At 41.6% G+C, this 13,026-nt stretch overlaps 1 protein-coding gene across 2 annotated transcripts in view; it reads right to left on the bottom strand.

The window, feature by feature from the left end:
• The window catches only part of LUZP2 (leucine zipper protein 2), a 326,571-nt gene extending 322,834 nt beyond the window's left edge, over nt 1-3,737 (bottom strand). Inside the window, exon 1 of one of the 2 annotated variants that reach the window (XM_083464752.1) lies at nt 3,446-3,737. The gene's annotated coding sequence lies outside the window, so the exon portion shown is untranslated. The remainder of the gene's footprint in view (nt 1-3,445) is intronic. The other variant, XM_083464751.1, reaches the window with a different exon arrangement.
• Nucleotides 3,738-13,026: the final 9,289 nt, after the last annotated feature.

Raw genomic sequence — 13,026 nt, 5'->3', positions numbered from 1 at the left:
TAAATCATTCACAGGGAATATTTTGTCAGCAAGCTTTTCCTTTCAACACACACAGAGGTTTAGCCAAATGGAAGTGCTAATTGAATTTGAAAATTTCAGTGGGTTTTCTTTTCTTTCCTTCTTTTTGGCAATATTTTTCTTGTCTTCACGATTCCCTCTAGAAGCAATGTCATATAATTCAGAGAGGAAAAATTGTAACGAACGCTTTAATGTGCTAGGAAATGAGTCCTTTGTAAAGGAAAATCAGTTCTTGAATTTTTTCTTAAATAAAATATTGTAGGACTAAATCACTTTCATTATCGTTTCAGTACTGGATTATTGCAGTGCACTCTGTGTGGTCTGCCTTGATTTCCTCTAGGTAGACCTTTGGGCCTGGTCTGGAATTTCCAGCTGGCGCAGAACATGGTGGCTACACTACTGATGGGGGCAGATAGCTGACAGCATGTGACACCATTGTTAAAACATTTGCACAGGTTCCATCTGCTACAAAGCCAGGTTCGTGGCTCTGCTATTCACTTACAAATCCCTTGAACAACTTGGGTCCAGCATACCTTTGGTGCCACCTGAATCCTTATACCCCAGCTCAGTCACTGAGATCATCTGCCTTTTGTTGTTTTCTGACTTGGGATGCATTCAGAAGGCATTCCATCTTCCCAACATTTCCTTGCCTCTTCATTTTTGTGTTTTATGTGATCTGTAACATGATGTAAAGGCTGTTTCTGGGAATCTGGTGGAATTCAGTGGAAGTTTAGTGCTGACAGATGTATTAATCCATTTGTGACCCTGTTTATTCGGAAAATGAAAGTGAATTTTGTGGTGTAACTAAGTGATGAAATTTGGGGAAATATCCTGGCATGCAGTTCTTTCCAGCCATTTAAAGTACAGCACCACACAGAAGTACAGAGACTGAAAAGCCACAGTTCCCTAATACAACAGGTAAAAAGGGAAAGGACCCCTGACAGTTAAGTCCAGTCACAAATGACTCTGGGGTTGTGGCGCTCATCTCAATTTGCTAGCCGAGGGAGCCAACGTTTTGTCCGCAGACAGTTTTTTCATGTGGCCAGCATGACTAAGCCACTTCTGGCGAAACCAGAGCAGCGCACGGAAACGCCGTTTACCTTCCCGCCGGAGCGGTACCTATTTATTTACTTGAACTTTGACGTGCTTTCGAACTGCTAGGTTGGCAGGAGCTGGGACCGAACAACGGGAGCTCACCCCGTCACGGGGATTTGAACCGCCGACCTTCCGATCGACAAGCCCAAGGCTCAGTGGTTTACACCACAGCACCACCCACCTCCCTTCTAATGCAACAGGTACTATAGTGTAAAAGGATTGTTAGAAATCAGAACAGAAGCACTAGCATTATAACCAGTAAAACCAATCCAAAAAATCCCACATCAGAATGCAGCCCTGGCAAGACATGTCTGGTGTCAACATGAAACTGAGCCTTCAGTATCTGGTCTTGAAGAATGCTCTCACAACAGAGATTCAGCATTTAACATTTGCAGCAAACATTTATATGCCAAGAACTGGCTTATGTAGAGAATTACAAGGGCTGGGAGAGAGATTTTACAGTTAGCCAGTGATCTGTGATTTAATATGTCTGTGTGATGTTTTTTGTTGTACGCTGCTTTGATTTTTTTAAAAATAAAATTGCAAAATGTAAGTATTTTCATAAACAAATAACTGGAAACTTAGACTTTATTTAATAATAATAATAATAATAATAATAATAATAATAATAATAATAATAAATAATACTCATATATGTTAGCATGCATAACTTGCACCATGTTTGACTCCCTCAGTCTTCTCACTTCTTACTAGAAATCTTTCTGTTTGCATCCCAAATGTGTGTGTGATAGTGGCAATTGTTTAGTAGACAGACACTCTCTCTTTTGTGTTGGATGTCTTGAACTTTTGTGGAAAGCAGGCTATAAATCTTTCAAAAGAAACAAATATTTCCATATGTCCAGGTTGAAGTCCCTTTTCAGCAAAAGCCCTGGGGAAATTTACAGCCATTGATGTGTTACCTCGCTAAGTGGCATCTAAAGACAGTGTGGGTGAAAGAAAAATTAAAATCCCAGTATTCTAATGTAAGCGGGATGCGGGTGGTGCTGTGGGTAAAACCTCAGTGCCTAGCACTTGCCGATCGCATGGTCGGCGGTTTGAATCCCCACGGCGGGGTGCGCTCCCGTCGTTCGGTCCCAGCGCCTGCCAACCTAGCAGTTCAAAATCACCTCTGGGTGCAAGTAGATAAATAGGGACCGCTTTATAGCGGGAAGGTAAACGGCGTTCCGTGTGCTGCGCTGGCTCGCCAGATGCAGCATCGTCACGCTGGCCAGGTGACCCGGAAGTGTCTGCGGACAGCGCTGGTTCCCGGCCTATAGAATGAGATGAGCGCACAACCCTAGAGTCTGGCAAGACTGGCCCGAACGGGCAGGGGTACCTTTACCTTTACCTTTATTCTAATGTAACAAGAACAGTGGCTGCTCAGGTACAAGCTTCCGCAGATTTAAATTCATGATTCATTATCAAAGGCATACATACTGAGAGAGGAAATAAAAGTACTGTGCAAATCCTTGAGTAAACAAGGTGCTTTGTCCTCAGTGCTGGGCTGAATTTTAGCTCCAATGGGAGAAGATTTATAGGCCTCTCACTAACCAGCTCTGAAAGCTCTTCCCCTGCTTCTTTTTTCAGCCTCTCTGTTTTAATCCCAGGTCAACCATTTTGTTGGGCTCAGAAAAACATGGACTATAGAGGTTGCAGCTGCTCAGCAACTACAGAATGATCTCCAAATGGCTTCCTCAATAGCAGATTGATGCAAATAACAATATGTTGCATAGGAATGTGATCTATTGACCTCTGAAGCCAAGTCTCATGCAGCAAGATGAAAGCACTGTCAATATGAAGTACTCAAACATACTTTACTATATCAGATTGAGTTACAGATAGGTAGCCGTGTTGGTCTGCCATAGTCAAAATAAAAAAGTTCCTTCCAGTAGCACCTTAAAGACCAACTAAGTTAGTTCTTGGTATGAGCTTTCGTGTGCATGCACACGAAAGCTCATACCAAGAACTAACTTAGTTGGTCTTTAAGGTGCTACTGGAAGGAACTTTTTTATATCAGATTGGTCTTGTTTGTGTTTATTATCAGCCTTGAAGAAATGGGCATGGATAAATAAGCTTTTTGAGGGGTTTACCAGAAGCAGGAGAGAGAGAGAGAATTCAGGGGTGCACAGTTGTGCTAAGATGATGAAATCAACTTAACTTCATAGGGATGCAAAAAGGCATGTAAAAATGACATGTATCATTTGTCTCATAAAAATATTTTCAAAGATAAACTTACATCTTCCTGTTATTCTTCCAAAGGTTCTTCATTCATCCGCTGTTGAAGAGGGGATAATAAATGTATTGACAATAGTCACAATCTTCATCAACTTACCTTTATTCATTTTTATGTCATCCCATGATAGATTTACATTTCCCAGGACTCTCTTAATAAGCTGCCATAGCATAACAGAGAGAAACAGAGGAGGGATGGAGACCGAAAGAGTGGCTGAACCAATACCTCTCTCCTTCCCCCACTGCTGGTGCTGTAACTGTAGCAGTAGATTGGAGTATGGGAGGGTGGAAGGAACTATTCTCTGGCTTGGATAAAACTGAGCTTGAAAAGCACACAAGGAGAGTCCACAATCTCTGAGGCAGTCTGTTCTACGGTTGAACAGCTCTTACTGACAGAAAGTTCTTCCTGATGTTTAGTATCCTTCCTTGTAACGTGAATCCATTGGTTCAAGTCCTACCCTCCAGAGCAGGAGAAAACAAGCTTGCTCGATCTTCCATGTGACAGCCCTTGAGATATTTGAAGATGGCTATCACATCTCCTCTCAGTTTCTTCTTTTTCAAGCTAAACATGCCCAGGTCCTGCAGCGTCCCTCCAGCTTCCTGCTCTCACAGTGCCTGTGGGAAGTCTGAAAGCAAGGCCTGAGCACAACAGCACCCTCCCTATTTGTAATTCCTAGACAGCAGCATCCAGAGGTCTACTGTTTCCAACACCGAAGGAATGAATTGGAAATAATAGCTGATTGGTTAGAAAGATCTAAGGAATACGCTGCAGATCTAAATTCACACTTTGGTTACTCTGTGGCTTATTCAGAAGCAATAAAAGGTGTAAAATAATAATGCAAATTAAGAGGCTTGGGATAATGCAGACATTGCTACTCACATTAAACGGTTTATATATCACATGTTTGTATCACACTTAATACATGAGAAATTATCGTGCAAGGTATGTCATAACCTTGACTGAAGCTACAAAGTCTCATGGATGGCAAAATGATTAACAACATTTTTAATATGGCATTGTCATCCAGCATTTTATTTTCATTCATTCCCTTACCATTCTCTTCTTTCCCGTTTGAAAGAAAAACGAATTTGCAGTTTTGTTGTTTCTGCAGTCTCATGGCTAGAGCATTTAAAGGGCTGTCAGTTACATAAGGTGTTTTCATGGTGCTGTGAATTACAATAGGTTTGTTGCTGCGCTGCAATTTTTAAAATAAATTATCAGATTGTCATATTTAATTTCCTCCTTGTTATTTCCCAACTCCATGGGTGCTCAAGACATTTTCTACATCAACCTCTGACATTTCAGGCAAAAGGGAAAACAAAACAAAAGAGGGAAATGTTCAAAACTATATGGCTTTGTTTGTCAAATAGAGAAAACAAAACTTTCCAAAGGAGATTCACATAGCTGCAACAGAAGCTGAAGCATGGCTTAAGCACAATACAAGCAAACTTTGATGTATACCTTCCCACCTCAGAATTCATATTCCCAGCATGTTTGCATTCCTGTCTCAGTGGCATCTACGCTGGCTTGATCATGTCCACAGAATGGAATATGGCAGGATCCCCAAGGACGTGCTCTACAAGGAACTGGCTTCAGGCACCAGGCCCATTGGCAGACCAACTCTGCGTCTGCAAACGTGACACGAAGGCTGGCAACATTAACCCTGCCATGTGAGAATCCCTTGCAGGCAACCACAGTGCCTGGAGACAGTCATGTTGAGCATCCGCAGCAGTGACCAGAGGAGGAATGACCACTGGGAGGAGACCAGAGAGAAGAAATGCCATGGTGCATCTGCAAGTCCCACCACCAGGTGCCTTCATCTATCTCATCTGTAAAGAAAACATGTCTCTCTCGTATTGGCCTGTACAGCCACAACAGGCACTGTAACTTCCCAGCAGTTTGACAACACCCCCAAAGGCATACTCCTCCATCGTCTCCTGAGACAGAAGGATACCGACAACCCTGCCTCAGAATCACTGGGACCATTAGCAGTACACCAGCCATGTACTGTGGTCTGTGAGGTGCTTAATAGGTTTTCTGGTCTGCTATCAGATGCCATTTTCAACATAACGAGCAAAATTCACTGCAGTTTTGTGCTAATATAAGGATTGGTGCTAATGCAAGAAGATTTTTCCGTCTCCATGTGTCTGCACTATTGCCAACTGTGCCCTGGGGGGTGGGGGCATGGTGCATATGACCCAAGGCGCTTATGAACCATTTTTTTTAAGGAAGTGGGCAGAAAGGGAAAGAACTGCCTAGAATCCAAAAACTGAGTACAGTGGTACCTCGGCTTAAGAACTTAATTCGTTCTGGAGGTCTGTTCTTAACCTGAAACTGTTCTTAACCTGAAGCACCACTTTAGCTAATGGGGCCTCCTGCTGCTGCTGTGCCGCCACTGCACGATTTCTGTTCTCATCCTGAAGCAAAGTTCTTAACCCAAGGTAATATTTCTGGGTTAGTGGAGTCTGTAACCTGAAGCGTATGTAACCCGAGGTACCACTCTATGAGTAATAGTGGTGGAGGAGAGCTGAAAATAATGCCAATATATTTCATATCTAGCAACCAATGTTCCCCTTTAGTTTCAGATAGTATATGGATAGGCAAGTCTAAAATGCCCAGGACACAAATTTTCACGTCCCTCTAGCAGCTATGGTAGCTCATTTACCAGAAATAATGTATTCAGTGTTAAATCTGGAAGTGTATACTTCAGGCATCCCCAACCTTCGGCCCTCCAGATGTTTTGGACTACAATTCCCATCATCCCTGACCACTGGTCCTGTTAGCTAGGGATCATGGGAGTTGTAGGCCAAAACACCTGGAGGGCTGCAGGTTGGGAATGCCTGGTATACTTGATTCTGACCAAACTAAGCCTCCTGGTGTATATTGTGGAAAAGGCAAGAGACCTGCCATCAAGCTCGTGTTAAACTTGCACATAGCCCATTTGTGTAAATAAAGGCTTGCATAGAAGCATTGCTAGGGGTATTTCACCCCAAGGCATTCACGATCAGAGTTTCTTTTATATTTAAAGTGTGTGGTGGTTTAAAACTATCAAAGCAAGACGAAGTATTAAAATGTCTTTTGCTGAAGGTGTTTATTTTCCTTGTGTAAAAATTATTGATCCGTTAGAATTTTTATATAGATATGTAACTTTTTAATAACTTGGTTGTTTGCAATGGTCTATCAAGAGACACATTGTGGTCAAATTCTACAACATCTAATGCTGCTACAGAGGATATTAGGCCCATCTCTCTGAAAAATGCATGTGTGAAGCACCTATTCAATATATTTTGAATAAGAGTCACTGGAGCTTTGGGGCTCAGGAGAAAAGTAGAAAGGAAAATTCAAAATACAAATGTGTTTTCATATAATGAAATTAATGGATTGCTGTACCTCTTGGCAACCAGCTGGTAGGTTTAGAATAAAAACCTTTAGAAAACCTAGGTTTCAAAAATATTGACTGCACTGTTATAGAATTGTGGAGTTGTTTGAATGATATATTTGTGTTCCGTCCAAGCCTGTGATTTTATTTATGTAAGATGTGAATCTGTAGTACAGTGGTACCTCGGTTTATGAACTTAATCCGTTCCAGAAGTCCGTTCTTAAACTGAAACCGTTCTTAAACCGAGGCACGCTTTCCCTAATGAGGCCTCCCACCACCGGTGCCCTTCTACTATTTGGCTTCCGTTCTTAGACTGAGGTAAAGTTCGCAAACCGGGACACTACTTCCGGTTTTGCGGAGTTCTGAAACCGAATAGTACATAAACAGCATTGTTCTTAAACCGAGGTACTACTGTGTAAGGAACTGCCTGGTGGTCAAACTAGTCTTTTTGCTAAGTTCATGGCCCTAGCCCAGCCTCTTAAGCATCCTTTGTACATGTCTAAAGAGCTGGTAAAATACTGGTAAGTTGCTATAGAAACAACCAGGTAGTGTCTTCTGAATGGAAGACACATGATGGGGAGGTAGGAGAACAGGAAGCCAGGGGCTAGTCTTTATCTAGGTTCATTTGCAGTTGGGAAGAAACAGAGGTTGGATTTGTACAGAAACCAAAGCTATGACTTTGGGAACTCACCCACAAATTAAATGAGGGACCAAGATCTGTTGGAGAGTTTATAATCTGAGCTCTCCTGTCTTATATTAGTGGGCATGGAGTTGAGGGTAAAACACATATCCAATGACAAGTGTGTGTTATAACTCCAGCAAAAGATCCTAAACCTCTCAGCAGTGTGTGTATCAACATACATGAGTGTTGGTTGCACACATGGGAATCCACGTACACACTTGTGACATTACGCTCAGCCTGCAGATGTAAATAAAATCATATATCACAAAAACACCACAGTCTGCATTGATATTCCTTCCATGAAAACCAAACACAACGTAAGTGCTAGCACCCTTGAAATGTCTTAAGGTTTGGAGAATGAGGTGCCTGTATCAACTCATAAAGTTCAAGGTTAAATTATAGGGCTTGAAAGCACTTGGCTGAGGATGGGGAGGATCAACACATCAAAATCAGCAAAAGAAAATTTGATGTGAATGAAGAGCTGCTTATTTTGACAAATGATGCTAAATTTCAGATGAAGCCCATTAGCAAAATTCCTCAGTTTGTGGAAGAATGATTGCCATAACCCTATTTTGAAATCTATAAATATATGCAGTAACTACTGAGTACAAGAAAAATTTGTATATAAAACATTTTAAAATATGTTTTCTTAATTGTGGACAGCTCCACCAAGGAGGAGATACTGGATGAAACAATTACGAGTATAAGGATACTAAATATTTAGCTCTTTCTGTGCCACTCATTTTCACTTCACAGCTCTCCCCTTTAGGTTTCCCTGAGAAATTCTTACTTTCTGAACCTCTAATACAGTGATCTGTAACAAATACCGACCTTCCTAGCCTCCTGAAAAGGGACAATTTGCCCCTCAGTCGCCAGACAAGTGCAGATAGACTAATGGAGGAACACTGTAGAAAGCCTTGCTTGATCTACCGTCTTGTCCCAGAACTTAAGCTCAAAACATGTTGAACATTGAAACTTTTAACTAGATTAAATGAGGACGGAGAGTGCTTCAATAGTGTGTTAAATATTTTATTAGTATATTTACTTGTTCTTGGGAGCCTACATTAGTATACAGTAAGTTACATCTTGATAGCATTGAACTCGGTGGGAGTTTTGCTTTGGTCTGCAAGAGAGAATATTTCTGTCTCTATTAGAGTGTGTACACATACATAAAAGATGTAAAACAAAATTCGGGATTTCTGAGGGATTTATGAGGCTTCATGAATGTTTATGATCTGCCTAGGGGTGATTTCATCATCCAGTGAGTGATCAGGATGTGGTATTATGACTGGGCAGATGTAAACTCATAGTATTTGAGGTTGTGCTGGTCTCATGTGCCAGACCAAAGGCACTGCCTAGTCACATTGGCCTTTGTTACTACACTACCAACTGCTATGTGGTGGGGGACAAAACTGGTACCCAGCATAGAAATGCATCCAAACAGGGTGAAATAAGGGCTCACAGCCAACCAAGTGCCAATCAGGTTGAGAGAGAAAAATTCCTTTCTAGTCCTGTCAACCAGCGACTCAAAATTGCTCAGTGAAGGCTTTAACCCAAGGGTGGGCAGGCAGGAAGCTCTCAAAGCAAAATGGCTGTGAGCTTCAGGGGTAGCAGCCTTATATAGGCTTCCCCTTCCCTCTTCAGCAAGGGCTTTTGGGACAGCTTTTTCCCAGGAGCCCACCAAACAGAGAAGATGCTGGACAAAACTTTGCCCAGTATTTTGCTGCAATTTATGGGCCAAAGTGCTGCCGCTGAGCAAAGGCATCCCGTGCTTATTTGGCACAGAACAGGGCTTCCATCAAGATTCCTTAGGTGTGATGTCTTACTGATTTATGCAGGAAGATGTGTGCTCTTGTTTTATCAGTGAATACATGGACATTGGTATCGTGGTAAGGGCACATGAATGAGCTGAAGAAATGGAAAGCTTCAGAAACCTATGAGTGCACAATGTGGAGTGTGCATTATACAAAAAAATTAAGGAAATTGTAAATCAAACAATGTGTAGTCCAGGATGCAAATAGACTCATCTAGCAGGTTTTGTTTTGTTTTGTTATGAATAAATTCATCCTCAACTAGGGGAGATCTAAGGGAAAACAAGGCAGATTAGCTGAGCCACCGCTGATTACTTTTAACAGAATGTTTCCTATTCAGAAACCAGCTCTTATTGTTTAAATAGAAGCTATTATGTCAGGAATCTAAAAGCCTGTTTTCTGGAATGTTGCCATGTAGACAATCCAGTGTTCCTGGTGGGGTGGTGCACTAAATGCTCCATCCTGGAACTGGCTATGAATGCACATGGGGAAAGACTCTAAAGTTGATATGAATGCTACCATTAATACGGAGAACTTATATGACTATAATAGTGATATTTTCCCCAAACTCCATTATGATCTTGAATGAAAGAGTACACACACCCTTGAATTTTTGGTATGTTCCTCATCTCATAACATCCTTCTGGACCATCTAGAGGGGCTGGGGGCACTGTTATACAGTGGTTCCGCTCCTTCCTCCTGGGCCGTGTCCAGAAAGTGGTGTTGGGGGATGAGTATTCAGACCCCTGGGCTCTCACTTGTGGGGTGCCTCAGGGTTCTGTCCTCTCCCCCATGCTTTTTAATATCTATATGAAGCCGCTGGGAGAGATCATCAGGGGGTTTGGGTTGGGTTTCATCAGTATGCAGATGACACCCAGCTCTACCTCTCTTTTAAATCAGAACCAGTGAAGGCATTGAAGGTCCTATGTGAGTGCCTGGAGGTGGTTGGAGGATGGATGGCGGCCAACAGATTGAAGTTGAATCCTGACAAGACAGAAGTACTGTTTTGGGGGAACAGGGGGCGGGTCGGTGTGGGGGACTCCGTGGTCCTGAATGGGGTAACTGTGCCCCTGAAGGACCAGGTGAGCAGCCTGGGAATCATTTTGGACTCACAGCTGTCCATGGAGGTGCAGGTTAATTCTGTGTCCAGGGCGGCTGTCTACTAGCTCCACCTGGTATGCAGGCTGAGACCCTACCTGCCTGCGGACTGTCTTGCCAGAGTAGTGCATGATCTAGTTATCTCCCACTGGACTACTGCAATATGCTCTACGTGGGGATTGGTTCCCAGTACGTTTCCTGCATTGGCTCCCAGTACATTTCCGAGCACAATTCAAAGTGTTGGTGCTGACCTTTAAAGCCCTAAACGGCCTCGGTCCTGTATACCTGAAGGAGCGTCTTCACCCCCATCATTCAGCCCAGACACTGAGATCCAGCACCGAGGGCCTTCTGGCGGTTCCCTCATTGCGAAAGTGAGGTTACAGGGAACCAGCCAGAGGGCCTTCTCGGTAGTGGTGCCTGCCCTGTGGAACGCCCTCCCTTCAGATGTGAAGGAAATAAGTAGCTATCTTATCTTTAAAAGACATCTGAAGGCAGCCTTGTTTAGGGAAGTTTTTAATATTTAATGCTGTATTGTTTTTAACACTCGATTGGAAACCGCCCAGAGTGGCTGGGGAAACTCAGCCAGATGGGCGGGGTATAAATTAATTATTATTATTATTATTATTATTATTATTATTATTATTATTACTACTACTACTAGTACTATTATTATCTCTTTTCTAAAGAGATTGCTTTCACAAAACCAGCTTCAAAATTATGCTTCATTTTTTCATATTGATATAGACAGCTAGACATCATTTTGTATTGCAAGATGCAATTTCATTACAGAATTTAAAGTTGCACGGTGTTACATAACACTTTTATAGCTTGCAGTCTGATTTCTTACAATATATCTTTGCCTTCCATAGTAAAAGGAAACATAAGGGAGCAGAAATGCCTGTTTGTCTTCTCAACATAAAATTCAGACGACTAGCCATACATAAATTATTACAATAAATGAATGCAAAAATTATTTTAGTCCTAGATTTAAATCTCTCCTAAAACAATATCCTTCCCAGTAAATAAATAAATACAAACTATGACTAAAGTTTTCTTAGGTTTTCTTTCTTTCTTTCTGTTGGGTTTTTTTTTTTTTTTTGGAAAAAAGATATTCAACATGTTATATCTGGCTTTATTTAACAATATGTCTTGTTATTGATTATTCTGCAAGACTTGGTAATAAGCAGCTGAAACGCCAAAGTAGCTTACTGGATATAGTGATGGAATTCCCTTATGTGTATTCTGGAATGACTGACAGCACAATCCTATGAATGTATACTCAGAAATAAGCCCCACTGAGGCCACTAGGGTTTACTTCTAAGTAAGTGTATATATAGGATTGCAGCCTAAGAAGTAGGTATCTTCAAGCCTCTCCAAAACCACCAATCAATTGTAAGTGGCAAAGCTAAATTCATACTAACCTTTTCAGTATCAGTTAATTTGCCCCCTAAAATTCAGGATGGGTTTTTGGAACCATAATTAATTGCCTGGAAATAATTGGCAGCACGTGTTAATCCTGCAACATTTTATTTTTTTCTGATGAAGAGTGAGAAGAGGAAAGAAGGCAAAAAATGATTGTGTACTGTAAATGAGCTCTCACATTTACTTGCTTGTATTTGCTCCTGTGTGTAAATTAAGTACTTGCCATCTCAAGACCAGCATATACTTAATGCCGGTTCTATGAGTAGATTCTGTAACCTTTTTGTGTGTTTTAAAGCGCAGGGCTACAAGAAAGTTTTGCCTGATTTAGAAAACCTTTGCAAGTGCTTCCCCAAGAAAAAAGCACATACCTTCTAAACCTACTGGTCTCAGACCTTTTGGGGAAAATATTTCAAATACGACTGTATAAAATGGTTTTATGTTTGGATCACATTTTAATATAAAATAGAACACTGAAAGAAACTATGTACAAACTCACTCAAGGAATACCATTCTCAGTTATATCTTGATGTAAAATTTGTGTTTCAATGCTGATTTTGTCTAGTTCTAGTTGTGATTCCATTCCTTCTGCTGTAATAAATGCTTACTTTACTTCAAGGCTCCAGATGTTTCCAATTTGAGATGCACTGCATCATAGGATTTATAGCTGAGGGCCTGCAGAATAGAAAACTCAGTAGACTTGTTCTCTGTTGCTCCAGACAGAAGGATAAAAATTGCAAAGAAGCAGATGATGGCTAAATGTTTGGAGAAACTTCTCAACGATGGGAAAAGGCACCTTAAGGAGTTAGAATCATAGAATCATAGAGTTGGAATAGACCACAAGGGCCATCGAGTCCAACCCCCTGCCAAGCAGGAAACAGCATCAGAGCACTCCTGACATATGGTTGTCAAGCCTCTGCTTAAAGACCTCCAATGTAGGAGACTCCACCACACTCCTTGGCAGCAAATTCCACTGTCAAACAGCTCTTACTGTCAGGAAGTTCTTCCTAATGTTTAGGTGGAATCTTCTTTCTTGTATTTGGATCCATTGCTCCGTGTCCACTTCTCTGGAGCAGCAGAAAACAACCTTTCTCCCTCCTCTATGTGACATCCTTTTATATATTTGAACATGGCTATCATATCACCCCTTAACCTCCTCTTCTCCAGGCTAAACATGCCCAGCTCCCTTAGCCGTTCCTCATAAAGCATCGTTTTCAGGCCTTTGACCATTTTGGTTGCCCTCCTCTGGACACATTCCAGTTTGTCAGTGTCCTTCTTGAACTGTGGTGCC

The sequence above is a fragment of the Podarcis liolepis genome, assembly GCF_965112155.1.
Source record: "Podarcis liolepis genome assembly, chromosome: 1".
NCBI lineage: Eukaryota > Metazoa > Chordata > Lepidosauria > Squamata > Lacertidae > Podarcis > Podarcis liolepis.
Note: the sequence above shows the minus strand (reverse complement) of the source record. Positions and strands in the feature narration are given on the sequence as shown.